The sequence below is a fragment of the Geospiza fortis genome, unplaced genomic scaffold (genome assembly GCF_000277835.1).
Source record: "Geospiza fortis unplaced genomic scaffold, GeoFor_1.0 scaffold41, whole genome shotgun sequence".
NCBI lineage: Eukaryota > Metazoa > Chordata > Aves > Passeriformes > Thraupidae > Geospiza > Geospiza fortis.
In genome coordinates, this window is record NW_005054299.1 from 18,248,139 (window position 1) to 18,276,036 (window position 27,898).

Below are 27,898 nucleotides of genomic sequence, written 5' to 3' on the forward strand. Positions count from 1 at the left end.
TAAATTGAATTATTGATTTTGAAAGGAGTTTTGCTTGAAACGTTCCATTTTGGTTTAACTTTATTTTAAAAGGCACTTTCAAGGAAAACCTTGGTCCTGGGTCACTATTAATTCTCCAAAAATCAACAACGTTTATTCACACGTCGCTAGTATGTCTCTTCTTTTTCATAAGCAATCACATTCTTCTCATGGCAGACAGGATCTTTGCAAATTCTCAACAAGGCAGGCACTTTCCTGAAGACGACTTTTATATAAATTGCTCTGGCATCATGTAGTCTACCTAATGTTAACACAGATTTACTAGTTTGTATACACAACAGCATACTGGCTAACAATCATGATCCTTGCCGACATAATGTCTGAAACAGAAGGTTTAACATTCTCCAAATTCCTTAAGTGCCACAGGTCCTTAACTCCCACCACTTTCAGCGTGACCCCTCATCTGTATATTTCAGATACAAATCTTTAACAGAAGAAAGATTTTTCATCCACATAGCAACAACTCTGTTTCAAGTTTCTACCTTCCCACTTAAATAATCACCAATCCCAAACCATGCATTAGGGTCTTCAGTAAACACACAGCTACTCTAACATAAAAACTACCAATGTAAAAAGCAGCAGAAAGGTTTTTTAAATAAGGTGAAGGAAAGGCATGTACCCTTGACAACAGAAAATGTTGGGATAGGGCAAAGAGATAAAGAAATACCACATATATTCCCATCTTAATTGAGTATAATGTGAAAATCATTAATTTCTTTTTTCAAGCTTGAGAGAGTCTTGGAAGCTTGGTATGTATTTTTAAGACCACTAAGCTGAAAAAAATTAAATTGGAAGTTTTGATTAAAAAAAAAGCATATCAAAATAATTCTTTTTCTCACATTAATTCATGGAGCATATTTGAGGATTTCGGCATAGTTGCTATCTAAGAGCTATAGCTGTGCAATCATCCTCATTGAATACATGCATAGCAATTCTGTTTCCCTGCGTGTAACCACACTTAGTTTGCTTAAACACTTCTAGTCTGCAGGATAAGTTCCACTGAGGAAGAGAGTACTCAGACAAAATGAAGATTCATAGACTTTAAACGTCATTCTTAACCATGGAAGATTTGCACATCCTGTAAGACATATCTTGTCTTCTTAAAGCTTGTTAGCCAATTTTATCCTCTTTTTTAAGCCAAAAAAATTTCCTTTTTCCAACACTCCAATCCCAAAGAAATTCAAATATAATGAAATCCTTTAAGGAAGTAATAATTACTCAACAGACTAAGGCCTACTGCTGCTGTGCCTCCTCATATTTTTTCTTGTGGAGCACAAAAGATGACATCCTAGCATGGTTTTGAACAAGTTTTCCTCATGCAAAGAGAACTGTGTCTGCAGACCAATCTCTACCAAATTCTTTTACTTATATTGGCAGGGGAGGGCAAAACCCCCTAAGATCTTTCCTTTGTTTAAATGCATTTCCTGCCTTCCTTACTGCTATAGACTGTGTTGTGACAGGCCTATTTATAGTCCAAAGAAAGGAAAAAGCACCACTGGAGGCAGGAAAACTAAGTTGGGAAAGAATAGAAGGAAGTGTGGCTGCCATTTAGCCAAACAATCTCGAACTAATTGAGCTCAAAGGAGCCCCAGCCCCAGTGAAGCTGCTGGGAGGGAACAGAGCACAATCCTGCTTCTCTCTACAGGGCCCTGCCAGGGCTGCTGAGTGGGAGAGCCATGGGCAGGACACTGCTGGGAGCAAATCACCTCAGCACCTCCATATCCTGAGAAGAACTCTTTGAAAAAGGAGAGGGATGCAAGTTAGTTACCTATCAAATTAAGGTAAGTGCCTCCTTCTGGCATTTATGCTTGCTGCATGCTCCACTTCTTTTCAGGTGTGGCCAGGATGGTAAACCAAAAAAGAATGAGCTTTGGAGAAGGAATGGCAACTGACTTTTAGATAAAGGTTTGGCAGGATGTCTGATTTTTAGATAAAGAAATCTGAATTCACTTATGGATTCCTCAGAACTTTTCTTATGCAAAAGAAACCTTTGCCATAAATCCATGACATAACTGCTGTTTTCCTGACTTGTGTCATGTTCATCTTACAGATTGTGATTAAGTACTGGAGAAATGTTATGGTAAATATATGTCCCAAAGGAAAATATGATGTCAACTCTGCATTCATTTAAAAATATAGATTTAGAAAAAGACTGAGGGAGGGAGAAGGATATGAAATATATATTTATACAAGATGTGTTAATATGGAATATAAAAACACATGAAAATATATGTAATGCAAATTTTGTGATAATTTAGTCTTATTATGTAGACTTGAAGGTAGGAACTTAGCCTGAATTAAAATACCTGAAAGTTTCTAGAGTTTTAGAATTTATTATGACAAGTAATTTGTGTGTGTGTGTGTGTGCATATATACAAAAATATACTACATATAGATATCAAATCAAGATCTGTTATTCATTGTTGCTTGCATTGCAATACTACAGGCTGCCATTATGAGCTCTAATTTAAACTGACAGTAGAATATGAGTGGAAATTTCTAATCTGCTGATTTTCAGATGCTATACACACTATCACACTATCATGATTGAGTGTGTAAAAAGCCCCATTTTAAGAAAGATCAGTGTACAGACCATATTAATTCACTGAGTTACCATCAACAAGACAGAGTTTTAAGATGGAAAAATTGAGTTTTTTAAGGTTGTGTTTGATTTTTTTTTATTCTCACCACGTCCTTTGCGCTTCTAACAAAGGAAATGCTGTTGTGATTTGCAGGCAGAAGAATAGAAGCTGTAGAATAACAGACTCAGGTTTTCATCATGCAAATTTTATTTTCTTTGAAGGATCTATGAGAATAACCTTTGTATTAGTCTCATTTGTGTTAACACATTGCCTCTAAGCATGTGATGCTCAGATGATTAATTTGTTATGCAGATGTTGTCTAGGATTAGGGGTTTATGGTAAAATGTTGCTGGTGACTACAAAGGAAGTATGATGTGTTGTTATTCTACTGTATCCCCATAGGATGCTATTATGTTTAGAGTCTGCTATTGTGAAGATAGCAAGGCAGGATGTCACCCATGTAGGTGAAAAGCCTCGATAGGACAATTGTAAACAGCAGCAGTCTGCTGAAACCCTGACCCAGGGGATGCCAAGCAGCAGCTCCAGTGAAGCAGATGTGAGCCAACACTCATGGAAAGGATCAGGCCTTTCTTTGTCTGATTTCAAAGTACTCAGCATTTACAGCGATTCTTGGTAATTTACAGCAGTTCTAGCTGGTTATAAGCTGGTCTTGTGAAGACTAAAATGGCAGTAAAACTAGAAGCTTGTGCAGATATTTGCAAGAGAAAGCTCTTTAGAGTGCAATTTGAGTAACTATCATAGCATGCTCTTGTGCAGGTAGCATTCCTTGTTTTCAATTTCAGTAACTGATTGCCCTGTGCAAAAACTAAGCAGAAACAGAAAAAGAATGTTTTAATTTAAAAATTTAGGAAACATTCCAATTTCTTATGTTGAATAAGGGCAATCATTTCCCTGAGATGCCAGTGGCACAGTGATGACTACAATACAACTAAACAGTACACACTGTATCATTCAGATTTATTTATTCAGGTCAGCAGCACTCACCACATTTTTTTAAAGCTTGGTACCACTGCGTGAATGTAGCAAAACAGAAACATTTCCTTAGCTTAAGAAGAAGATAATTTACAAACCAGCCAGTTACGTTGTAGTTTACAGGAAAAGGTGATCAAAAATCTACTGATGCACTCTCACATTTGCCTTTGGAAAAAGTACTACAGATGGTACTGAAAAATTCCCTAATTAATACTCTTGATAAACACACACATATAAAGACTTGTTTCTAAACTGCAAGAGTTCACATATTCATGAGTTCAAAGTTTGCAAACACAGGGTTTTGTCCTGAAGATAGAATCACGAGGAAAAAATACTTCTCTGAAAGAATGATTGGGTCCTGGAATGGGCTGTCCAGGGAGGTGGTTGAGTCACTGTCCCTGGAGGTGTTTAAAAAAAGACTTGATGAGGCACTCAGTGCCATGGTTTAGCTGATAAGGTAATGATAGGTCACAGGCTGGGACTCCATGGTCTCAAAGGTCTTTTCCAACCTAGTTTATTCTGGGATTCTGTGATTTCAGAAGGCTTAGAATGAAATTTACACCCCAGCACCTTATAAAATCTTACCACCTGCTAGGGTCTAAGTACTCTGCAGGAGATTCTTTCTACATAAACACTTTAGAGTGTTCACAAGTACTAACAGAGCTGCAATTATTAAAGCTCCAAGCTAAAAATTAAATATGAGAATTTGATATACCAAAGGAAGTTGAGGTTCACATGCTTCCTACCCTGACATTATTTTACCAGGTAATTAAAGAGGTTTAGGGTTGTCAAATAAATACCTCAGTCAGCTGTCACTACTGTGTGGGCAGTATGGATTTCTGGTTCCAGGAAATCTGACTGACTTGAAGAAAAATCACATGACTTAAAAAGTAATGCACTTTGGGTGACAAGTCATGCCATGCTTTCCTGCAAAGCTAGCTCAGGTTTAGTAAGATTTATTATTCCTCATGCAATTGCTCCGGTGTAAGTATCTTAATTTCTCTCTAAGCCCTTATTCCACTCTACCAGAAACTCTTACAAGGAAGCTTTGTGCTCAAAGTCACCATTTAGTCAGGCCCACTAACATTATAGAAACAAAGAGCAGAGAGTTACAAGTGTTTGGAGTAGTCAAAGCAAGATTTTTCAAGAACACATGCAGTCTACAGTAGTCTCACTCGAGAAACAGAACTGGGGAAGAGGGAACACAAAAAGAAACCCAGTTAAAACACATTAAGAAATCAACATTCAGTATTGAATAGCATCAAAATAGTTTTACAAAGAGATGCAGCTGTCCAACACAACAGAAATGTTAGTGTTAACAAATATTTTTTTTTATAATGTCTAAAACACCTAGCTCATAACTATGTGCTGAATAACATCCTGACTCGTGAAAATGTTTATGCAGGTGCTTAAATTATAGCATATGGGCAGTCTCATTGATTCCAAGCAAAATTATTTCAACAGACTGATAAAATTTAAAGCCTGGCAGAGTCATTAGATCATCTAGTCTGACTACAAATACATTTCACCATTTCTCTTATCCAAAACCCAAAAGCTTCCCTGCTTACAACACAAGAGTATGGATAAAAGTTTAAGGGGAAGATTGCAATGTTCTACACGCATGAGTAGCGACCCACAACAGTGAGAACTGTTCAGGCTGACATAAATCCTTTAGCTCAAATGGGAATTGAATGTGCAGGCTTTGCACCAACTTACTGCACAGGGATGAAGGTCAATGTGTGTATGGAAGATGGCCTGTTTCTCCCAGAAGTCTCTGTGCTATCAGAAAAAGCCATTAACTTTACTTGGGTTGCTTTCCTATTCTTCTAGTGGACTAGAAAAGTACTGTTGCATAAGGAAGGATTTTGGAAAAAGCTTCTTTAAAACCAATCTTTATGCCAAAGTGCAGATATGTTTTTTTACCTGAAGTTCTCTCATTCATCCCAGCAAATTGTGGTACAAAATAGGAGCCATTGTTTGGGAACAGATGAAACATAGATACATTAACTAAATAGAAAAATACACCTAGAATGAATCTGTCAAATCTCTTACTTGGTCACACCTAGGCAGTTTCTGAGCAACAGATGAGAAAAAGTGGGAGGCTTGACCTGGGCTCTCCTTTCCAAGGATTAGTAGCAGTGGGTTTCTGCATGAACACACAGCAGCAACAGTGATGTAGAAGGATATGTACAATATATGGTATTAACAAAAAATAAGAGGGGGAACAAGAAAGACTGTCTGAGAGTACAACTTCACCTGGTCAATAACCCGATAACCACGCAGGTATCTTCATGTCTTAGGTTACCAAAAAAAAAAAAAAAAGGCTTTGAGAAGTATTTTTCTCTTTATCTTCTTCCTATGTAAGCTGAGTTTCAGGGTTGGTAATCTCTTTGTTACTTAGTATAGTACTTCCTGGGAAGCAGAGGGGTACCCTAGGGGAAGGAAAAGGTTTTCCCAGCTTTTGTCCAGCAGCAGAGGGAAATAGCAAACACTCTACCTTATGCAGAGGTAGATTTAGTCCTCTGCTGTTCTCTAAACTCCCTGCAGCAATTTTCTCTCACCTGGATGTAATCTCTGAAGTGTCCCTTCCCAAGCCCCTGCCTTGTAATGGTTGCAGACCCATCTATCACAATGGTCCCCAACAAACTCTGTGGACTCAAACAACTGCATGGTGCAAAACACAACCCGGCTCTAATGGTTCTATAGTGTAGCACCACACAGCCCCAGGAAAATGAAAATGCAGGGTGGCCACCCTGTTGCCAGTATTGCAGTGAAGATGTGCCACTTGGTCAAGACAGCAGAAATGCACTGAACAGCCAGAGCAGTTATGGTGCGACACAGAGCGCTGTGTGCAATCTGCTCTGCCAACATGGTCCAGCCATGCACCAAATAACTCCATTGGTGGGGCTGGACAAAAGAATTTAAAGTCAAGCTGACAGGTCTGGCATGGTCTCACTAACTGGTTAATGACTGTTTACATTATAGAGCTGTAATTCACCTGAGTTAGAAAGAACAGAAATTAATGTGTACCAACATCTCTGTTTAGACAACTCAGCATTCTTAGAATCCTTTATATTCTAACACACCTTTTTTTCCAGCCTAGTGTTCCAGCACAGTGTTCCATTGTTATTTTGGATTATTACCGTACCACAATTGTCTTGGAAGGCTGGAGACAAAGATAAATCTTCAAAGATGAGGTCATTACTAAAGGGAAAAGGAAAACCAAATTCAGTCTCAATTGAACTACAAAATATGCTTCATAACTTCATAAATGGGAACAGGCAAGAGAGAGAAGTGGATTAATGCTGAATTTTTCCATGCTGCTTGACGTCCTTCCCAAGCATGGGTAGTCTCTTCTTTCTCTCTTAAAAAAAAAGAACTTTCATACTGCCTTCATATAGTGCTGTGGTTTCACACTGGAACACAGCCTGTGTGGAATTCTGGACCCAGCACATCACTCTGATATCCTTCTATTCACTCAGATATATTCTATTAGGAATAACTGTCTTAAGCAATAGCTAAAAGCAGTCAAAATGTAAAAGAGGAGGATAATGTCTTTATAACACTAGAAGAAATTGAACTGGAACTAACAGCAGAGAAGGGCCCAGAGTAAAATAAGTGTAATAAATCCAGCAGTTATTTATAGAGACCTTGGCCCCAAGGGGCTCTGTCATACAAAATATTAAGTGTTGTGACTATAATAAGCAAATCTCCTCTCAACTAAGGAGCATGGAAGCAATAGACTCTCTCTTGTCTTTGCACTGAATACTTCATGCATAGTAGGAAGGCACAGATGCATGCAAATTCACTCATCTCAGAGTAAGCTGGGAGTATGAACCCTGAGACATTCACAGCAGATTTCAGACAGGCTGCTGGATAACAGTCTGGCTGATAAACATGCTGTGTGTTGGACTAAGTGGAGATCCTGCCTGACAGCTCTATCAGGGTAGGCATTTGTGGTCCATGCCTCATTTTACATACAATGCATAAAAATGCTACTGTTCATAAGCAAGCAGTGCATTAATTTTTAGTGTTTTGACAGAAACTGTTAAAAAAGGTCAGGTTTTTATTCTAGGGAGAGGAAGGAAATAGGCTGGTTTTTTTCTCTTCTCTGGGTCTGTTACTAACCTCCATTGTTTCCACTCTTGCAATGTCAATGCAAATGGACTATGTCATGTTGCAACTTGGCATGTAGTGCTCTAAGCTGATACTTACCCAGTACCAGCCTGAGCTGCGTCACTGGGGAAAAACTGACTTACCAGAGCAAGAACCACTGTGACATCAGTGGTGACAACATGTTTGTCAAAATTAATAAAGTGAAAAACATGTTTTTCGCTATTCATGTCTAATATAAATTTGGCAGATAACATTCTCTCTGTTGTAAAATTTGGGCGAAAATAATTCTCAGAAATTATTTATACAAGACAAAGTGGACAGCAACTTACAATAGGAGAGACAAGTAAAATGCAGAAAGCTAGGTACTTTTAGTAAAACAGAAATAAGTGCATTTTAAAACATTTGTTCACAGAATTGAAAACTTTCTGTACAACTATGATTTCATTTAAAGTCTGAGAGAAGATGTCATGAAAAACTCAGAGAAAAGCCCTGATGTCATACTCTTGGACTCTTGTATCTGTTTGCAACAAGTGTGGAAAAAAAACCCACATACTTACTGGAGATTTTTAAATGGTAAAGGAAGTACTGGTTAGCTAAAACTTACCAGATGCAGAAAAGACAACAAAAACTGGGAGCTGCTGTACATTAAACATTACAGCAATGTCCCATCTTTGTTCAGCACATCACTCACGATGAGGATGGCTGAAGACACCTAGAGAACAAATCTCTTCCAAATACACAACTCTGTTTAGAAATCTTCAATCTAGACAGTATTGGAAAAAAACCTTTATGATAGATGTGCTTTTGTGCTAGTGTATCTAAGTCTAGAATTACTGGGACACACTCTTCAAGCTCTGTTTCTGAAATGAGTATATCCACCCTGTGGAATATAAGTGTTCAATGTAATTGGTAACAGACAATGAAGAGCTTTTGTTGCTTTGGTTTTTTTGGGGTTTTTTTGTAATCATGGGTCTATTGTAACAGCTACAGAAGCTGTTCTTAGTGCCTGCTATCACTGCATGTCACAATTTCGCCCTATCTCTTAGCAAGGGAGATGCCAGCCTGCTTTAGCATTCAGAGTGCAGAACAACTTTTATTTTTCATACCACCTCTGTACTTCAAGGTGAAACTAAATCAAGTAAAGCAAACTGGAAATAAAGAGCAGTGCTCTTACAATAGTGGTAACAATTTTAATAATTAAAATTTCTTACACATGTCTATATAAGGAAGAAACTATAAATTTCCAGCTTCTCTGTGAATACTGTGGGCTTTGGAAAGGCAGGAATAAGTGTGATAAGGGTTGTCTTGTGGATGGGGGTATTTTTGTTTGAGTAGGTTTGAGATTTTCATTCATCCCATCAGTCATTGTCATCCCTTTCTAAATCTGAGAACCAAAGATAGAGAAAAAATAAGACCCTCCCCTATCTTTCATGCCGAATTTGTAATCCCTAAAGTCTAGTATCTGCCTATATTTCTTTAAAGAAAATATCACATAAGTTAAGATGTAATTCCCATTAACCTGCAGCTGTGAGTGCACAGCATTGCCACAAACCAGTGTACAGATTCCAAGGTGGACATCGACAGGAGGAAAGAAGGAAAAGGAGGGCGGTCCCACCAGTAATGTACATGAGAGAGAAGGCTGCCTTCCACCTTTATCTTTAGGCTTCATCCTTCCACCTTCCATCTCTACCTCCTGGATCCTCTCTCCTTTACTCTTATGGGTCTGTGCTTCGTGTTTGGATGATGTTCATCCAAAGAGATGATCCTCACAAGTCCCTTCAGACTGAGATATTCTATTCTATTCTATTCTATTCTATTCTATTCTATTCTATTCTATTCTATTCTATTTCTATTTCTATTTCTATTTCTATTTCTATTCTATTCTCTCCTATCCCTTCCATCCCAGGCATATGCTTCTGGGTTTTCCACTAAGCAGACCCAGGGCTCAGGAGAAAACTAAGAGCCATCCAAAGGTGGTGGAAAGGCAGCCTAGAGGACAAGGCAGAGCCCCTCTGGAACATGGCATGAGAAGCACTCAGGGCACAGACTACTGGCAGAGTGGCTTAATTCCCAGAGAATTCAGGAGTCACAGTAACAAGTGAAAACCTTGGTCAGAGGCTTGTAGCTGGGCTGAATGTTTACTAGGTCAACAGAAAAATCCCCCACTCCCTGCCATGGTGCAGCTGAGCTGTCAAAAAGCAGGTCTGTACTTCACAGACTAGAACTATGAACAGTTTTCAACTTGAAAGAAATGTTTAATAGAGCACGACAATTTTTTCCATCCATAATTTCTGACAATAGAATTATTGGATATTTTAGCTTAATTCACAAACTCTGAATTTCAGATGGGTACACAGCATATCAAACTTCCATTTAAACTACTATTTTCTCATATACTTAAATCACTGAAGGACACTGTTTTCCAATGAAAAGCAACCAGCAGCCTTGACTCTGAGCATTGTCTAGGCTCCATTATGACATTTAATTGATGATATAAAGGAAGGACTGGTATCAAGGATCATATCCAAGGATGCTCTAATTTGATAACTTATCCTGTCAACTCTCACTCTCTTAGAGGTGATGTGAGTACTGGGTGCACCCTTGGCACAAAAGGGGAGGTACACTGGGTATTTGCAGTACTCCTGTGCCCCCTAGAGCATTGCATTGAAGAACCTGGAACTGGCTTAGAATGCTAGAGATGTAATATAGCCCAAAAATGTTTAAAATTGATTTAATGTAATGTAAGGTTGAGAGCCTTATATGCAGTATTTTCAGCAAAATTTCTTATTTGATCTGCCCCTCATGTGTCCTTTAGCTGGAAGCTGTGTGTAAGAGCTGTTGCACTATTTATAGCAGCCCCTTTAATCAGACTTAGGTATTTATAAAGCATCCTGTCTGGTGAAGGCTTCCATGGTCTGCATTCATTCACTTCAGCTGATAGTGAAGGCTATATATTGTCTGGGACAGGGAGGCAGACCAGCAAACCAGGCAGTTTCTCTGTTAGGTTTGAGTTCTATATGTTCCAAAAGGCTGAAGTCGAATACAGAGTGCAGCCATTTAGGAAACAAACCTAGCAACACAGACTTGCAGTTAGTATAACCTGACATTTATGTCCACTGAGAGTCTTACACCTGTTCCATAAATTCCAGAAGATCATGTTAACAGAAAAGAGACATTTTCAGGCAACCCACATAACAGAGGTCCATAACTGCCATATGCAGAAAATGACTCTATAGTTCAAAATTCTGCACAGTATCAAAGCACTGATGTTGAGATAAGCTCTCTATCAGAGATCAATTTCTAAATTAAAACACCTACAGTAAATTAAATGACACATAAGCAAGACATAGCCAAGTGCATTAAAAAAAAAAAAGAAAAAGAGAGAGAAACAACAGTCTAAAAAAAGCCAAGAAATAAAGCCTCTAGTACCATAAGGAGAGGCTCTGGACCCATTTATCCAGCATCAGTAAAACCAAAAATCTTCCTGATCTCAACCCAAACCAAAATGGACAACTGTTCTGTTCTTTAGTTCCTTAAGGCTATTCTAAACGCTATCCATACTTGTGACATTAAAAATTTTACCTTATACATCCCTATTACAATTCAGTACTGACTGTACTTATTTTTTCTTGCTCCTTTTCTGTATTTCTCATGTCTCATTTTAGCATGACTGAGAAATCTGTGTTCATCTCTCAATTTTTATTTGAGGCATTAATCATAGAATCTTTTGGGTTGTAAAGAACCCACAAGGATCATCGTGTCCTACTTGCAAATGAATTTCCATGGAGAAAGAAATGTACCCTTTTCAATCCAGTCCTCATTTGTTTTCTCAGCAGAAAGAGAAGGCAGAATACTGCTGTATTCCACACAACAAAGCTTTTGTCATATTTAAGATGCTATCTGATAGATGTAAGAACACAACACTTAATTTTTTGTAGCTGCATTAACTACCTGATCTTCTTTTGTATGTCGGTATTTCTTTTAAAACCTAGGAAAGAATAGAAAAAAAAGGAAAACCCCCACAAAATTTTAAAGACTTTTATTTTCAGGAATTATTTCCCTGTTCTGTTTCACAATGACTTAAAGCTGTCTGTCTAGCATGAGGATAGATACAGATTTTCCCACATAAACTGCAGTTTACAGCAGTATTTACAGAGCCACAAAAATTAATTTATTTGTCTATTCATTTCAGAAAGTACAAAGGCTACTTTTATTTTTAGGCAGTGTATCCCAAGTTGTTTGTGGAATATTGCCATTCAGTCATTATCATCAAATTATGTTCCCATGTGGATCATGGCTCATGGCTACCAAATAGAGAGAGCCATTCAGTGCAGAGTGATGACATTGTGCTCTGTGCTATTCCAAATGGCCCAGGTACCACCAGTATTTAATCAATTATGTGACTGGTTGCTGATAAATGTAAAAGAGTGCAGCTGATACTGCATAATCAGAGAAATGGGAAAAGTAATAAAAATGGTATTTGTGGACAAATAGATTATTTTGGAACATATTTCAGTCATGTTTTCTCCTGTATCAACAAGGAGTATTTTTTCTCAAAGTTCTAAAGAAATTTAGGATTTAATTTAATTTTAAAGTTGCATGTAAAGTTCTGTTCCCCCTGATCTCAGTGCATTTTAGGGGAAATGAAATGGCATTTATCAAGGGTAACTGATTTGGTCAATGGGCTGTGCCTTAAAGCACAGTGAGTGCCTTCTCCTTTCTCTGAGCGAGGTCAGGTGTTTATATCCAGTTCTGTGATCCATGCCCAGGGTCTGCGTGAACTTCCAACTCGGTTCTGCCAGGGCAGCTCCCGCTCCCTTTTGGAAATTGCCATTCCTCCGGTGGCCTAAATTTAAATGAACTCATTCCTCGTGGGTTTGTTTTTCATTTTTAAATTCATAGTTTTTACAGCCTCCTTTTTTAGAGGCTCCTCAGCAGCTGTGCTGGGTCACAGAGCCCCATGCCCTGGGACAGTCTCTTGGAGTCTCCCAGGACAACATGAGGATCAACTTGCTGAGGTGTTGCCCAGCCTGACTGCACCTCAGGACACACCTGCAGCAAACATTCCTTGTTTCCCAGGCCTCCCTCCTCCCTCTGCACTGACCTCACTCAGGCCAAGAGGAGGCCAGGTCTCATGAAAAGCTGAAAGCCCCCAACCCCACAGCTCCTTCACCCCCCAGGCTGGGACCGGAGCCTCCCCACAGCTGGATACACCCATGCCTGGCCGGGTCCAGAGAGCTCCTTCAGGGCAGGAGGTTGTTCTCTGGAAACTTGTTTCCCTGGAGAAACAGGAGAAGCTCACAGAGGCAGGCATGGGTAATTAGCACAAGGGCTTCTTCCCTGCTCCAGGCTATGCTGGCAGCACTGCTGGCTGAGTGGTTTTGTAACCATGTGCTGGTTTATATAATATGAAGAGCTGGGTAAGGTCAAAGGAAGCGACCCGAGTTACCCTTTGTCACTGCAGACTTCATCTTCAGGGATTTGCTGGCTTGCATTGGATTCTGACAAATGTGCCAGCTAGATATGCTATTCTCTTTTAACAATTTTACAAACAGGCACCTGGCTCTGAGAAATTCCCTTAATTTGCCCAAATCTCTGTTACAGCACTATCTATTGGTGCAGTTTGTATTTCAGAAAAATGCCCTATAATGAATGCCCTTTGTAATCCAATGAGACCGTGCTGTCTGCAGGATCTGGATTGCTTACCAAACATCAAAACACCATTAGCACATCCTATACTGATGGACAATTGCCTGTGTACCTTCAATCTTGCCAGTTTGCAGTACTGCCAGGGCTCCAGCACAGTGTATCCTATATGTGGGGTGGGAATTTCAGAAATTCAGAAAACGATCTTTTGCACCTCACCCTTGAAATACCAGTGACTGTACGCCTTTGTCCTTAAATACCTAAATATCTTTAAATGTGTGACCAAGCTAAAGGGAGTTAAGTGTAAAGTCTCCATTGAATTTCAGTAATGTGTGACTACATATCACCCTGGGAAATTCCATCAAAACCTGTTCCTTTCTTGACTTCAGCATTTCTCCTTCATTTGTCCTACATCTGGGAACGTGGGGATAAGGATGCTCTTTTTGCTCTCTCTCTTTAGACTGATAGTCCTCACCTCAAAGAGTCTGTCTCAGACTGACTATACAATGTCTGGCAAAATGCAGCCACAAAAGCCATGATGTAAAAATGCCAGATGCCAAAATTAAAGTATTAATACTCATCACTCTACTGTCCAAACCTAAAAGATTGTAATGTTACCCTTAAGAACAAGTAATCTCCAAAAGTGGGATTGTTCATATATTTTGCATGATCACTGGAGTGGCCTGGTGTTAAAGACGCTAGGAATGCAACAGTATTTTAAATTTTACTGTTCCTGTTTATATTCCTGTATTAAAACATAGCAAAATCTGAAGTCAGAAAAAACCTGAAGCAATCAACAGGGATGTGTTTAACTTTCCACTCGTGCTGCCCCTGCTGTCGATTAAGGCTTATCTACTGTTCGGTGTTAGTCATTTAAAAAAACCCTACCACCAAAAACCAGAAGTTATGGAGCACACAGCGCTGTGTTCCAGTCAAATGCTCCAGCAAAGGCTGCTATTATGAAAAGGATTTTCTAATAGGGGGAAGAATGATCTTCAGATTCTAACCTCCTGGCACGGCAGTGAGATTTATCAGGAGGGGCATGTGACTAGTTAAGACACACAGCCCCAGCTTGAAGGAAACAGCTGCTCATTTCATGCTTTAGCACTTGGCAGCTGGACAAGGAAGGGTGATGTTTGTGTTGAATACCTCTGCAGAACCAAGTACAGTAAGTGATTTTCCCTGTTTTTGATTTTTTTTTCTAAACTGTCACTGCTTTCCCATTTTCATCCTAGACTTTTCACAAAAATACTTGAAAGAGTGAAGCATGTTTTTGAAATTTCATTGATAAGCAGTCATTCATGGTCAGATTGCCTGCATTTTTCTGACCTGTGATTAACAGCATTGTTTTTGGGACAAGGCAGGTACGGTGTTTCACCCTCGTGCTAGCCAGGAAGGGACTGATGATGGAGTGAGGAGGCTGTTTATGATGATTGTGTTTTCCTTTCTCTGTAGAGCTAGTCAATAGGTAGGGATGCAACTTGAGTATAGAGAAATTTCAGTGTTTGGCTTAAAAGTACTAGCGTAAGGAATTGACAGAGGTACTCCCTCCAAACAGCGCAATCAATCTGAGCAAAATTGCTTGTGACTGGTTACTTTCTGAGGGTGAATGGAGAGATTTTTTTAAAGGAAAAGGTACAAGCAGAGAAATGCTGGAAGACTGAAGATGTACTGATTAAAATACTATTGAGCCATTCTGAATAATAATATATAATTAGACTGTGAAGATTGAAAAATTGCAAAAACCGGGGAAGGAGTCTCCTAAATTTCTCCAAGTTCTTAATTCAACTTATTTTTGGGTACTTGCATGTTTTGTGGTTTTGCTTCATGAATGATTGATGTCCCTGTCTGATAATTTTTGACTCTTACAGTCAGAAGTTTTCTTTCAAAACCAGAGTGTAGGATACATAAAAAGGAACTTTTGATCAATTATTTACATAGAGATGAATCAGGTTTCTTTGGAGGAAGACTTAGGAGGAATGGGAACAGGTGAATGAGTGATGGATCTTGATATGTGATAAGACTAAGTTGCTCTGGGGAAGGTTAAAGAGGGGCAGACAGAGCAGTGGGGTCCTGCTGAGGAAGGTCTAAGAGGAAACACTGACAGGTTGCATGCAGTCTCTCTTTAAATGTGGGGAGAAAAGGCTTTTCAAATATTTCTTTTATAAGAAAGTGAAACATTACTTCTTTTTGAAGACTTTTACTTTTCTTTTAAACCATAGTTTTTATGATTTTGACAGTTAATTGGTAATTTTATGGGAAAATGTCAATTGGTTTCAATTCTTCGCAAAACCAGAAGACTGTGTGGCTTCCTGCCTGTTTGTGTCTCCAAGGGTAGTTTGCCTTTGAACCAAGAGCTGAAGTACTCTCAGCACACTTCAGCCCTCCCACAGGGATACTGTGGAACACCATTAACAGAGCAGACCCACAGGTCCTGAGGTGCCTGGTGTTGTGTCAGGAGCCCGTGGTGTCCTGGGCACCTTGGCTGCAATGGGGCCTCTCCAGCATGTCCACATCTCCATTCCATCTGGGGCAGGGAGAATAACTGGTTTCCTGTCACTTTTTATTACTGATATCAGAATAAGTTTATTTTTCTTCAGAACTGTAGGAATTCTGATTCTGAGTAAGATTATGCCATGGTGTTCTTGTTTCCAGACACTGTATTTTGTGTTTGTAATGAGTGCTCTGTGTTAAGCAAACTGTCCAGGACTCGTTGCAAACCTAAGTTAAACCCCAAATCCACCAGAAAACAGATATGAGCTCACTCCATACCTGCTGTAACTTCTTCCTCCCTGCTTCTCCAGAACCACTGTGCCAGGGTTGGTGCAGCAGGCTGATGTAAAGCCATGATATGGCTCTGCACCAGCTGGACTGGGAGCCAGCTATGTGTGCCTCTTGTGCAGCTGATTATTTCTCCTGCAGAGCTGGGACTTGAGTGTAATATAAAAGAGACAAAATCATGATTGCAAAGTAAACATTAGATAACTGCACTACTCAGCTTGCCTTCAGGTAATAATGTCTGAAAACATCTCCTTACAGTGTAACTGAACTGTCTCAAAGAAATGTGATGGGAGAGCTCAGTTTTGTGCCTCTTTACTGTTGGTTATAAAGGTAATTTGCAATCAAGGAGAATAACTCATCACCTGGATCTGCAAAGTTTAAGACAAAAAAAACCCTGCTCTATTTACAGCTTCCAGCTGTCATTACTGTATCTGATTCTGATGCAGTAATGTAAACTCAGGACTCATGATGAGACTTTTAAATTCTCTGTCCACAAGATGAAGAAAACCCAATCATCACAAGATTCTCAAGAGTGTAACTGTTTCAATCCTTATCACTAACTCATTTTAATGTGAATATTTACAGTTAAACACAGTCAGTGTGCATTGAGAAATAAGTGCAGTCATCAGGTTCTCCTCAATTTTTGGCTTTTCTCATGAATTCTACCTGCAATATCTGTCACTGCAACACCAGACATGGAAAACCACTGGGGCACACGCTGATTTTGCACTTGAGCAGAAAACACAGCCTCTGTACCACCACCTTTTTACATTATTTTATAATTTCCTGGTCTCATAAAAAACAATGCTCAGCTTCTTGAATATACACCCCCATTATGTTCATGTAAGTCAGGCAAGTCTGCATAAGCATGAAGCACAGTAATTAAATTTCAGCATTCTTTGCTCTAGCCTTGGATTGCCCCTTGATGGGTCTCTAGAAAGCCCAATATAAAACTGAAAGTTCACCCTGGATTGTTTTTTATTACCTTGTACAGGAGATTGGGTAACAGTGGGGACACTGCTGTCCCTGTGCAGAAGCTCAGTGCTGACCCTTGTCGCTGAGAGCATTGTAAGGTTCCTGTTAAATCTTTTCCCTGTACTCTGAGGACATGATGAGGGCAGCCTGGCAGGTCTCTGAATGGGTATATTTCTGCTCTAGAGCAAAACATACAGCTGAGAGGCAGATGCAGTTGTGCTAGCCCCTCTCTCTAGTTGAAAATGCCATTGTACCAAGGAGCCACTCCCAGGATATTCCTGAATAAAGAGAGGAAACTACTTTTAAAAATACTGTAAGGGCACTGGTGTCATGTTCTTTTTTCCTAAGCTACCCAGGCCTGGCTACAATACATTTGTACAGGTACTCTGAACAACTTGCACTGAGTGTTTTCTTTTAACATATTTATGGCATATTCACTTTTCACTGCTAAATTTGATAGATATGTTTTCAAGTTGGCCCTTCCTTACAAGTCAGAAATAGCAAGGTTCTACACCCAAGAGTTTGAATCAGAAGCCTGAAACAAATTCTTAGGTCTTCTGGTTTTAGCTCTTCATTGCTTTTCTCTGTGCTTTTTCTATTCAATGTGAATAGCCAGTGAAGTAGTACTTTTTCATTAATTGGTTTTCTTATCGGTATAACATATCTAAAAACCACCTGACCACCAGAATAGAGGTGTTGTAACAGGGGGGGAACTTTTCTCTTGTAATGAATGTAAAAGATTGACAGCTACAAGTGCCAGCAACATCAACAAAACAGATTTGGTGAGTCCAGTTCAGCTACGAAGACTAATCCAGCAAATACATAGGTATTTGCCGGGCTGAATTCATGAGAGATCCCATCAGAAAGCTCAGCTAACCCCTAAGTGTGTATGAGGTCAGGATCAACATGTGGGTGTGTGGAAATACCCACAGGGCTGATGTTTACAGCTCAGCAGAAAATACAATTACCCCTGAGAACTACTCTGGTTGTTTTGGTGGCCATCTGCTGTCTCACTTCTCTGAATAACAGCTCCCCTTGACCACATTCAAATGAGTGAAATGGTTTGACTCTCTCTACAGAGTACTCTCCCACCTGTGATTTATGTACATGCTCCTTACTAATGATCTGGAGTTTCTCAGGCAAGGGGAGTGGGCCTCAGCATCTTGAGAACCTGCCAGGCATAATAATTCGTGCAAAATTAGTGAGACCTGAGCTATTCTTGTTCAGATACCTCATATATTTAGTTCCTGCAAAGAGAAAATAACTGTATCACCTTAAATTAACACAAATTTAATATTAATGATTCAGGAGTATGTCTGCTTTGGACTACCACAAAAGTCATACCAAGCTTAATATACAGTGGCTGATATATACATGTATTGATATTCCATGTTATATACATCAATACATTTCCATATACAACTCCTTCCACTCCTGTTAAAACTGCCTCTCTTTTCAACCCCTTCTTTGGAAACCTGTTCCTCTCAGAGCAGTGATGGGCATGTGCAAGGGGGTCTGGTGTGCAAGTGTGTGCAGGAAGATGAACAAGTACTCTCCATTATTTCTGAAGTATATTTTACTCCTCATGCCTGAAACAGGTTGAAGATTTTCAACATAGAAATCAGTCTTAGAGACTGGAATTTAAGCCATACACGATATGGTCAAATAGACTGAACATGGCTTGTATGGGGGGTATTTGCATGCTTGCTAAACATGTTGATAAGGCTGCCTTTGACACATGATCAAAGGTTCATATATTCTTTGTCATAATGCTGTGTTCTTGTACATGTTTTTTAGAAAGATGAACATTTCTCCAGTTTAAACTCTGAATTTCCCTAATCTGAAGTAGCATTATTACAGAAAGGCTTCTATTCATAATCGATAATTCACTTAGATTCACCTAATCCATGATCTTGGTACTGGTTCATGTGGCACATGTTGGTAAATTGGTTGTTTCACAGCAACTCATTGTTCAAGCCCAGAGCTTGTTTGGAGATTTCTGGTGTTGCTAGTGGGAAGTAAAAAAAACCAGCTTGTGCAAATACATAATTGATTGCAGTGGGGAAAATTACATCAGAAAATGTTTGCTGAATTAGGGCTTGAGTCAACTCACTATCTGGATATATAGTGATTTTTGTCCTCCAAATCAGAATAGCCATGACATTTCAGCCTTATCACACTGTTCATGAAATAGCTTCCTTAAAAGACTAACAATCTCCTCTGCTAAAGATGTCTTGCCTGCTTTAGCTTGGTTACTCATGTTCTACTTTGCTGAATTCATGAACACATACTTCCTTGAACAGCTGCCACCCTTCCTAAAACTCTTGGTTTCCAGGCCCTGCCCTAATGACTGTCTGTATATTTTTATCTTAAGTGGGAATTGGGGCAGGAACTAGAATTCACCTTTTCCCCTCCTCTTGAGTGAATGCTCATCCTCTTAAATTACACAGTCATGCTCTTGCTTGCTTGCTCCCTGCAGACCAAAGAAACTTCATTATTTCAAGTAATATGGAACTACACTGAGGTTCTGAGGATGATAAATCTCCTCTGTAGTCCCAGCCAAGATAGGGTGAGGTCTGGAATCCTTCCATTAACTGGAAGAGTTGATCCTGTACCTCTCATAGCTTTAAGGAGTCTTCAGAGCTCTTGGAAAAGGGAATCTGGGCATCATAATGGCACCTATGTAGCGTGGGATTGACATGTTAGGTGTGACTAAAGGATGCTTAAAACAGACAAGGCAGAGGACTTTCATGTGTACAGATCCAAAAGGATTTAGGAGTGACCTAAGTAGGGAGCTTCTTGATGTTACTGACTCAGACTGTAATACCAAAAGTGCAGAGAGTGGTTACAAGCTCTAGACAGTCACCTTCTGGGATGAGGAGGTGAGAAGTGAGAGGCCAGGCTGAGAAACAAACCCCTGGAGTCAGGCTGTAGAAGTAAAAGGGAGCCAGGATTTGGGCTCTTAACCCTTCTTTTGGATCTAGTTCTCAGCTCATATTGCAGAACTAAAATAAGAGATGTGGTTTTCAGATTAATGTATCTTAAGTTTGCCTCATGTCTGTGTTTCAAAACCATCTCCTTTTTGAATACTCAAACTGATTTAATGATATTGAATTAGAAATTGGTGGAGAATTTGACTTGAGCATGGTTACCTGGTATACTAGTGCTTATAGAATTATAGTTTGCTCCTGTAATTAAGCTTGAAAAAGACCAAGGTGTTTTGAAAACTTGACTGCAACAGCAGCCAGTCTTTCAATGCTAAATACTGGGGGAAGAAAAACAAGTCCCTAAGCTTCTAAATCAGCTTTTAAGTCAATATCTTACCAACTCCATCATCCTTTAATTTCTTCCCCTTACTTCACCACATTTTTCACTTGATATTAGCTTTACTACATACACACAGGATTTTTTTTTTTAGAATTATTGGAGTTTAACAGATCTGTAAGGAAATTCTGATAAGGTCCTTAAATTTGATGGTTATATGCTAAGGAGTAAAGAGTTATGGGTGTCCTGTATGAATTCAAAACAAGCATGTTTGGATTAATTCAATAAGAGTCTTTCAAGTTGCTTGGGATGGTCTGAACTGGCCACTGCAAAGCTGTTATACTGCCAATTAACTGGCAGCGTTTAATCTACCACACCAAATTGTACTGGGTGCAGTATGTGATTCTCAGCTGTTACAGCAACAGCACCTGCTCTTGCTGCTTTTCAAATAATGGTGAATCCTTAGCATACATGAGCTTTAAAGAATCACAATGTTGTATCTTAAGACATGACCTTGCAAACTTGACTAAGAGGTTTTGATAAGGTTTGTTTTTCTGAAGTCCTATGGTAGTAGTGTGTTCTGTGGCTCTGGAAGTGGGATATTTGTGTAGCTGCAATCCTGTGATAGATATTCTTTCATACAATAAACATATAACTGCCAAAATAGTATTAGCAAAATAAATATCAAAGTTGCTTGTTTGAAGTATTACTTATTAAAGCAGGAACTGTAAGACGCTTTTCCTCTTTTTTCTGTGAGATTTTATTTTCACACTTCTCCTTCCCCTTTTTCAAGTTGTCTTGCTGTTCTGTGTATTTTTATGTACAGTACATTCTCATGTTACTCTTTTTAAAGAAGGCATTTAACTTGTTGGCTGCAAGCTTCTTATTGTTAGGAAGGTATGTGGTTATTAATAAAACTCACTCTGGCCCAAGAGCTTGGATATAGGAATATAGGTGACACTGTTCTCATATCCTGTACTGTAGTGACACTGTTCTCATATCCTGTACTCTGTAGACTTCTTGTATCATAAACAGCTTTAGAGGTTTGCTGTTTCTTCATGTTTGTACTAACCAGTGCATGTTTCTTAGTAGATTGCTTTGTGAGGAAACAAAGTTTTGTCAGCTCACTGATGGTTGCTTTGTTGCCTCTGAAAAAAGAGTACAAAATCTAGTAAGACACTCTGAAAACAGGTAATAATCTCTTTGCTGCTCTTCTCTATTGGAGGTTTAGTATTTAGAAAAACTCTGAAGTGGCCCAAGAAGCACTGTATGCCTGTGTTTAAAATGCCCTCTTTGCACCATTAAGAAATCTGAAGCTGCCGTTGTTCCACCCATCTTCCCAAGGGAAACTCAAAAATAATAACTAGAGGTGAGAAGCTGCTTACATATTTTGATGCTCAGCATCTGCTGACAGAATTCCAAAAAGAAAGATACTGGATCTCTCCTGATCTCAGGGCTGTGGTTTCAGCCTACAGCTTCTTGCCTGTGAGTCGCGAGGCACTGGGGACTTCTGCAGCTGCAAAACCACCCAAGCCAGGCACCCTGCTCTGTGTGAGTGTGCAGGAGAGAGCAATTTGCATGGGCTCCAAGGGTCACACAGCACGTCTGTGTGTCCCATGCCTGTCTGTCACCTCTCCCTAGTGCTGTTTTCATTGGCATTCTCTCCCTAAAGAGCTGCGCTCCCAATGGATGGCAGCTGCCACCAGGGACTGAGAAGGGTTGCTGGCCATTAGCAGCTGGCCCAGCCACACTCCTAGTGTGGGACCTGTTAACAGGTCTGTGGGAAATAGCAGTTCCATGCGAACAACTTTCTACTATCATCAAAGGGGAAACAAAGGATTATCCCATTACAAATGCACAGTAACAGCCAAACGAGTGAAAGCAGCCAAAGCTCTGTCCTATCCTGTGTCCTTTTACCTCTGTCTTGCTCCATCTCAGACATCCAGTTTCCCATTATTTAAGTCTCTGAAAGCCTCTTCCTGCCTTTATTGTTTTACCAGTTGCTGCCTTCAATTTACTGCGCTGATAAGTACTTCCCAGGCTGTAAATAAGCGGTCGAGACATTTCTGAAGCCAATCTAGGTTTTGATTGCAGTCACAGGAGGAAAGGTCAGCAGCAAAACTGCTCTCACTACACAGGGAGGCCACTCCTCACACTAGGGTAGGTATAGATCGTGAATTCTTTGGGAGAGATGTGAGGGAATGTAGGGGTTAACAGGACTGAAGAAGAAAAAATGGAACATGTACTTAAGCTCCCCTTTTCACAAGGTGATACCCTTGCTTTTAGTGGATGTACAGTAACTGTAGTTGTTCTTCAGTTTGGGAAAGGCAAGAAACCAGAAAGAGGGAGAAATCAAATATGATCATCATTGCTGAAAATGATAGCAGGTAAGTAGGAGGTGTTGAATTCTCTCTAGTGGTATCTGTGACTGCAGAGAAAGATTTTCTCTTACCTTCATACAACATAGCTGCAGAGATGGCCAGTGGAAGAGGGAGAGTGTTTTAAAATTTTACTTTTTGGGACACTTAGCTATAATCTCTACTGTTTGGGTGGCCAGCAGAAGCCTGTAGCGCTTGGTGGGCTTGAGAAACTCCATATGTGTCAGCAATTCCTGTGGCATCATCACAAAGGGTGGCACCAATGCATGCAGGGTGGCTGTCTCCCACTGCGGGGTCCAGAAAGTACTGTTCCATGAGTAATTAGTCTATAGTGGGAAACAACTGGAAATTACAGAATGATATGGAGTGAAAAAAGCTTTTCCTAAGGGAAAAATTATTGAGAAGCTATGGGTTTATTAGACAAGAACCTTGTCTAATAAATACCTTGATAACTTAACTGAATTTTAATATGAATTACATGCTCTTATGACTCCTCTTTGCCTTAAAATTCATTGAAAAGTTGTGTGAAAATAAAGCAGTGCTGATTTCTAAAACTGTCCTAACTCTTGGAATATTTCACAGCTTGAAAGAAGTCACTACCCAGGGACTATGCTGCTACTGAAAAATTTTGGCTTAGTTAAAAATAAGACATAGCGAGTGTTGTGGTAGATTTTCAGGCTGAACATACAAGAAAGTCTGGGCAGATAAGGCCTAGGATTTCTTAGTAATCTAAACAATAAATGTGATTTTTCTGGCTTGTCTTGAAGAGAACAGAGTTGTTTAAGGTAAACAATAATAGAATATTAAATATTTTGTAACAGATATATGGTAATAAATATTCTGGGTGTTTGTCTTTCAGAACTGAAGGGTTGATTACTTCCCCAGATGTTTTTTTAAATAGCTGAAACAATTGCTTTTGACTTGGGCTGGACCAGCCTCGTTATAAGCATGTAACAGTGTATGGAGTTGTGACTCTATGCTGATAAGATGTATTTTAACCCTGACTTGACTAGGATAACAAAGCAGACTTACTCTTGAAGGATGCTCCATGCAAGTTTGTGAATAGCAAAAGAAATTGCCAAGAGTTTCTCAGAAGGCTTACAGGCAGTAACTTGTAGGAGGTATTGATGGTATCCTGCTTGGCTTCTGAAAAAAGATCAAGTTAGAGTGTGTGAAACTCTTACTGCTGCTGCTGTCCTCTCCCTCGGTGCTGGAGATCTCTAATGTGTCTGAAGCACAAAGAGTCTCAGAAGAGCTGCATCCCCGGTGTCACATATGTTAATCAAATGTCTGATATTGGTAATTTGACTTTATTGGGAGTAGCAAAATCATTTTCATGACAAATCTACTGAGAAATATGGCTGGGAGCCTTCCTTAGCTTTCCCTTTTAACCTGATGCATTCTGGGCAACTCTGCTACCTTGACCCATGGAAAGTGGAAAATGTCATCAGCATAGTATTGGAACAAACCAAGGATATCTGCTCAGATTTTCCTGCCATTTATTAGCTGGAGTTAAATTACAGAGTCAAATACCAAAAAAGTTAATGCAGGAAACAAATATAGAAGTGGATGGGACAAACCTAAAGTATGGTAGATAACCAATTCCATAAAATGCTAGTATTGCAATTGGGAATATAACCTTTGTTGTTTTTACAAATCCAGTTATTAAGCTATTATTTTAGGTGAATTATAATGGAGAAAACCTGGGGTTGGTGGTGGTAGAGGTGTTCTGCTGTCTCTGAAATCCTCTTGGTTATGTTTCACAGGAAGAATGCTAAACAAAATGCTATCTAAGCAGCTCAAGCCTTAATCAAGTGACTTTCTGATTACTGAAAGTTTTTGGTCATGTGACTGTGCATTGGCATTCCACATGATTTCTGTAAGCTTCTTTTTTATCTTAGGTCAGCACACATTGTACTACATATGCTAATTTATCAACTTGTACCAGACACCATGGTCTTATCATGAGTCTGAACTAACACCTGGCTAGTCCATGGGAGTGGATCCATATAGCCACTTGGTCTCTTACCTGTGGCCCTATTAACTCAACCTCTGTTTCCATAGAAGACTAGATGTCTAGGGCTTGAAATGGCTTATAATACCCTTCTGTGTCCATTGGGTGACTTGTGAAAGCATATATTCTGCAGGAACGGCCTCTGTGGGAGAAGGCCAAGGGCTGCCCTGTGTCAGACACAGCCACTTCAGCTGTCTTTGCAAGGGACCCCATGCAGCTGAGACCATCAGCCAAGCTCATGGCACCTCTGGAAAAACATATTTAAGAAAAGGCAGAAAATTCTGAGGAGGGGGAAACACTGAGAAAACAAAGGAATGGACAGGAGGAGGGAAAAAGAGAGGGAATAATAAGGTCAGAGGACAGGGAGGTGCTCTGTGGCAGGACAGGTACTTACTTCCCTGAAGAGCCTCTGGCCCATTGATAAGTTCATGGAAGGGCAAGTGCACTTCTGAAGGGACTGTGGCCCACAGAGAACCCGTGCTGGAGCATAGGACCAGAGTGAGAAGGGAGCAGCAGTGGAAAGATGCTGCTGAGTACAGACCCTGACCTCGTGCACTGCTGGCTGTCTCACCAAAGGATTGGCTCCAGCTAGCCACCAGCAGAGTACCTGTCCTACCTTCTTTTCAATCACAGACATCCCACTCTGTTGTTCAGTGTCTTTTGAAGTTCTCCTTTGATCCAAAAACAAAAAAAACCAATGTGAATCAAAGCAACAGGCTGCAGACAGTTGCTGTGGTTTATTGTGTAACTACAATCTGAAGGTGCACAACAAAGGTGAACAAGTCCTGGGAAGTCAGATGAGCCCAGGACTCCCATATTCTATTTTCATTCCTCTCCTGCCCACAACAAGACTTGTATCTTGCATTCATGGAGCAGCGCCACAATGTGTCCCTTGTTCTGTGTCCCTGCTCCATACAACAAAGGTCACTGGTAAGCCAGATGTGCCGTCCTGCAGCCAGCTGCACGTGGTGCTGAGGTCATGGGCTGGGCACAGGCAGTGGCATTGGGCTGCCTGACAGCACAGCATCTCTGCCCTGTCCTGCGTCACACTCTGGAGAAACCTGACCCCCTGTGCCACTTGCTCGGAGTTTTCTAGAATTAGAGCTGTGTGCACTGTAATAAATAAACTGGTCCTGCCCAGCTACAAGAATTACATAACTGCTGGGACAGAACGAACTCCAGGAGCCACACAGTAGGCAACCTAAGGTCTGTGCTGACTTGAGCCCAAAGAGATGTCTTGCTTGCATCTGTGTAGGCAAAGGCGCAGCCCCAGCTGGGATTCTTATTATGGTAATTACACTGATATTTGTGGAGACTAACAACAGGAAAGGGTCCTACTGTGAGAGCCTCCATTACATCTACAGGGTAGCAGGTGACCTCTGTCCTCAAGAGCTTGCCCTGGATGTGATTAAGACAGACTAATAGAAAGAGGTGTAGCAAGGGAAGGTACCCTTAAACTTTCTCATGAGACTCATGATTTCTTCTCAACTTCTTTTTCTGCATACTGCTACTGATTGGATTTCCCTGTTGGGCTGCTCCCGCTTAGCAGTCCTCCAGCTGCTAGGTGGAAGCTGTTTAATGCAAGCACTCACTGGTGTGTTGTGTAGGCTTGGAGGAGGGGAGGTCTGGCTTATTTAAAGCCCCAAGAATGTCCTAATCTTGTAAAGAATACAAGTCTTATGTGTGCAGGCATCTGGAAAGTTTATGGATAAACCATAGAGGTGCCTCTGTATCAATGTGGGAGTCTTTGCATGTGCCTCTATTTATTAGAAGTCTTTAAGTAGAAGGAAAATAGCCCACTTTTAATAAATGGGGGAAATACTACACATACATTTAATTTGGCCTGACTAAAAAGCTGCTTGAATTTAATTTAGCTGAATAAATATTGGCCGGTATCTCAAATTTAAGCCTATTTAAAACCGACTTATTGATTTAGCTTGCACCTGTAACCGATACAATTTGCCTGAAATCCACACATGGAGTGCCCACACATGGATTTGTACAGGCTTGACATTTTAATATTATTTAAACTGCTGTAGGTTGTGGGTGTGGACCCCCACCTTAGTAGCCTCCAGCAGCAGAAGTGAAGTCTTTTGGTTTTACTAATTGAAACCTTGGCTTCATGCTGCCCACCCTGTTTACATCACTTGGTGCTTTTGCATAAGATTACAAGTTTGCTGCCAGGATATCCTTTTTCTTCTAAAAACTAATGTATTGCACCTGACCACATCTGTCTCAAGAGCTCACAGCCTCCATACTTGTTTCAAGTAATCTATCAGGACAGTCCACAATAGCACCATCTCAAGACTTCCAAAATGTTGAACACAAAATGCAATTACACTGCCCAAAATTACTAAGGAAACCCATCTGCTTAGATGAACCATGTGCATGCAGCACTTGGGGTGATGGCAGGACTTGGAAGGAACTTTCTGTTTTGTAGTTCAGTCCATGGCAAGCTCCTAACCTCTGAGCACATCACTGCAGTTGTTTCTGCTTTCCCCCTAGGGAGGAAGTGCACATCCCATGATAGAAATATTGCATAAAATAAAGCATGACATGCCTGACACCATGACTTGGTTCGTAGGGGTATTGTGGCTGTTTCTATTGCCTAAATGAAGGAGAACAAGCTGTTGGCTTTGGGTGAGTGCTAAGGTCTATGTTGGTGGCATTGCTGCTGCTGCAGTCTTCACCTATTCCTGATTATCCCTTCCTAGCATGTGGTGGGTTACCAGCAAGACTTGCAGGGGATATTGCCATTCTAAGTGGCCTGATAAAAAAATGAGAATGGGTGGCTGTGGAGGACTGTGCGCCTCTTGTGTCCTTAACAGCCCATGTCAACCACAGTAAACCAAATCAGATTTATAATTCCATTATAAGGCATTTATTTGTTTCATTCTAGTGGGCAATTATTCCCTGAAACAGCTGGATGGCAATAAGATATTTCAGTGTTATGCTGCAAAGCAGCTGAGGGCAGAGATTCTCAAAGTTACCTTTGTTTGAAAGTCCATCTGCACTTTTGGCAATCAATTTTCTAATAATTGCCACATATTTGAAACGTTTTAAAATTTTTATTTGTAGAAATACTTTGTGATGATTCTATTTTATTTTAA

General features: G+C 40.1%; 1 protein-coding gene across 3 annotated transcripts in view; it reads left to right on the top strand.

Moving 5' to 3' along the window:
- Positions 1–1,636: 1,636 nt before the first annotated feature.
- Positions 1,637–27,898, top strand: part of RASGRP3 (RAS guanyl releasing protein 3) — a 58,583-nt gene continuing 32,321 nt past the window's right edge. For 2 of the 3 annotated variants that reach the window (XM_005416256.2, XM_031060893.1), the window contains exon 1: positions 1,637–1,820. The gene's annotated coding sequence lies outside the window, so the exon portion shown is untranslated. Of the gene's footprint in view, positions 1,821–14,446; positions 14,545–27,898 lie in introns of those variants that run through there. The other variant, XM_005416257.2, reaches the window with a different exon arrangement.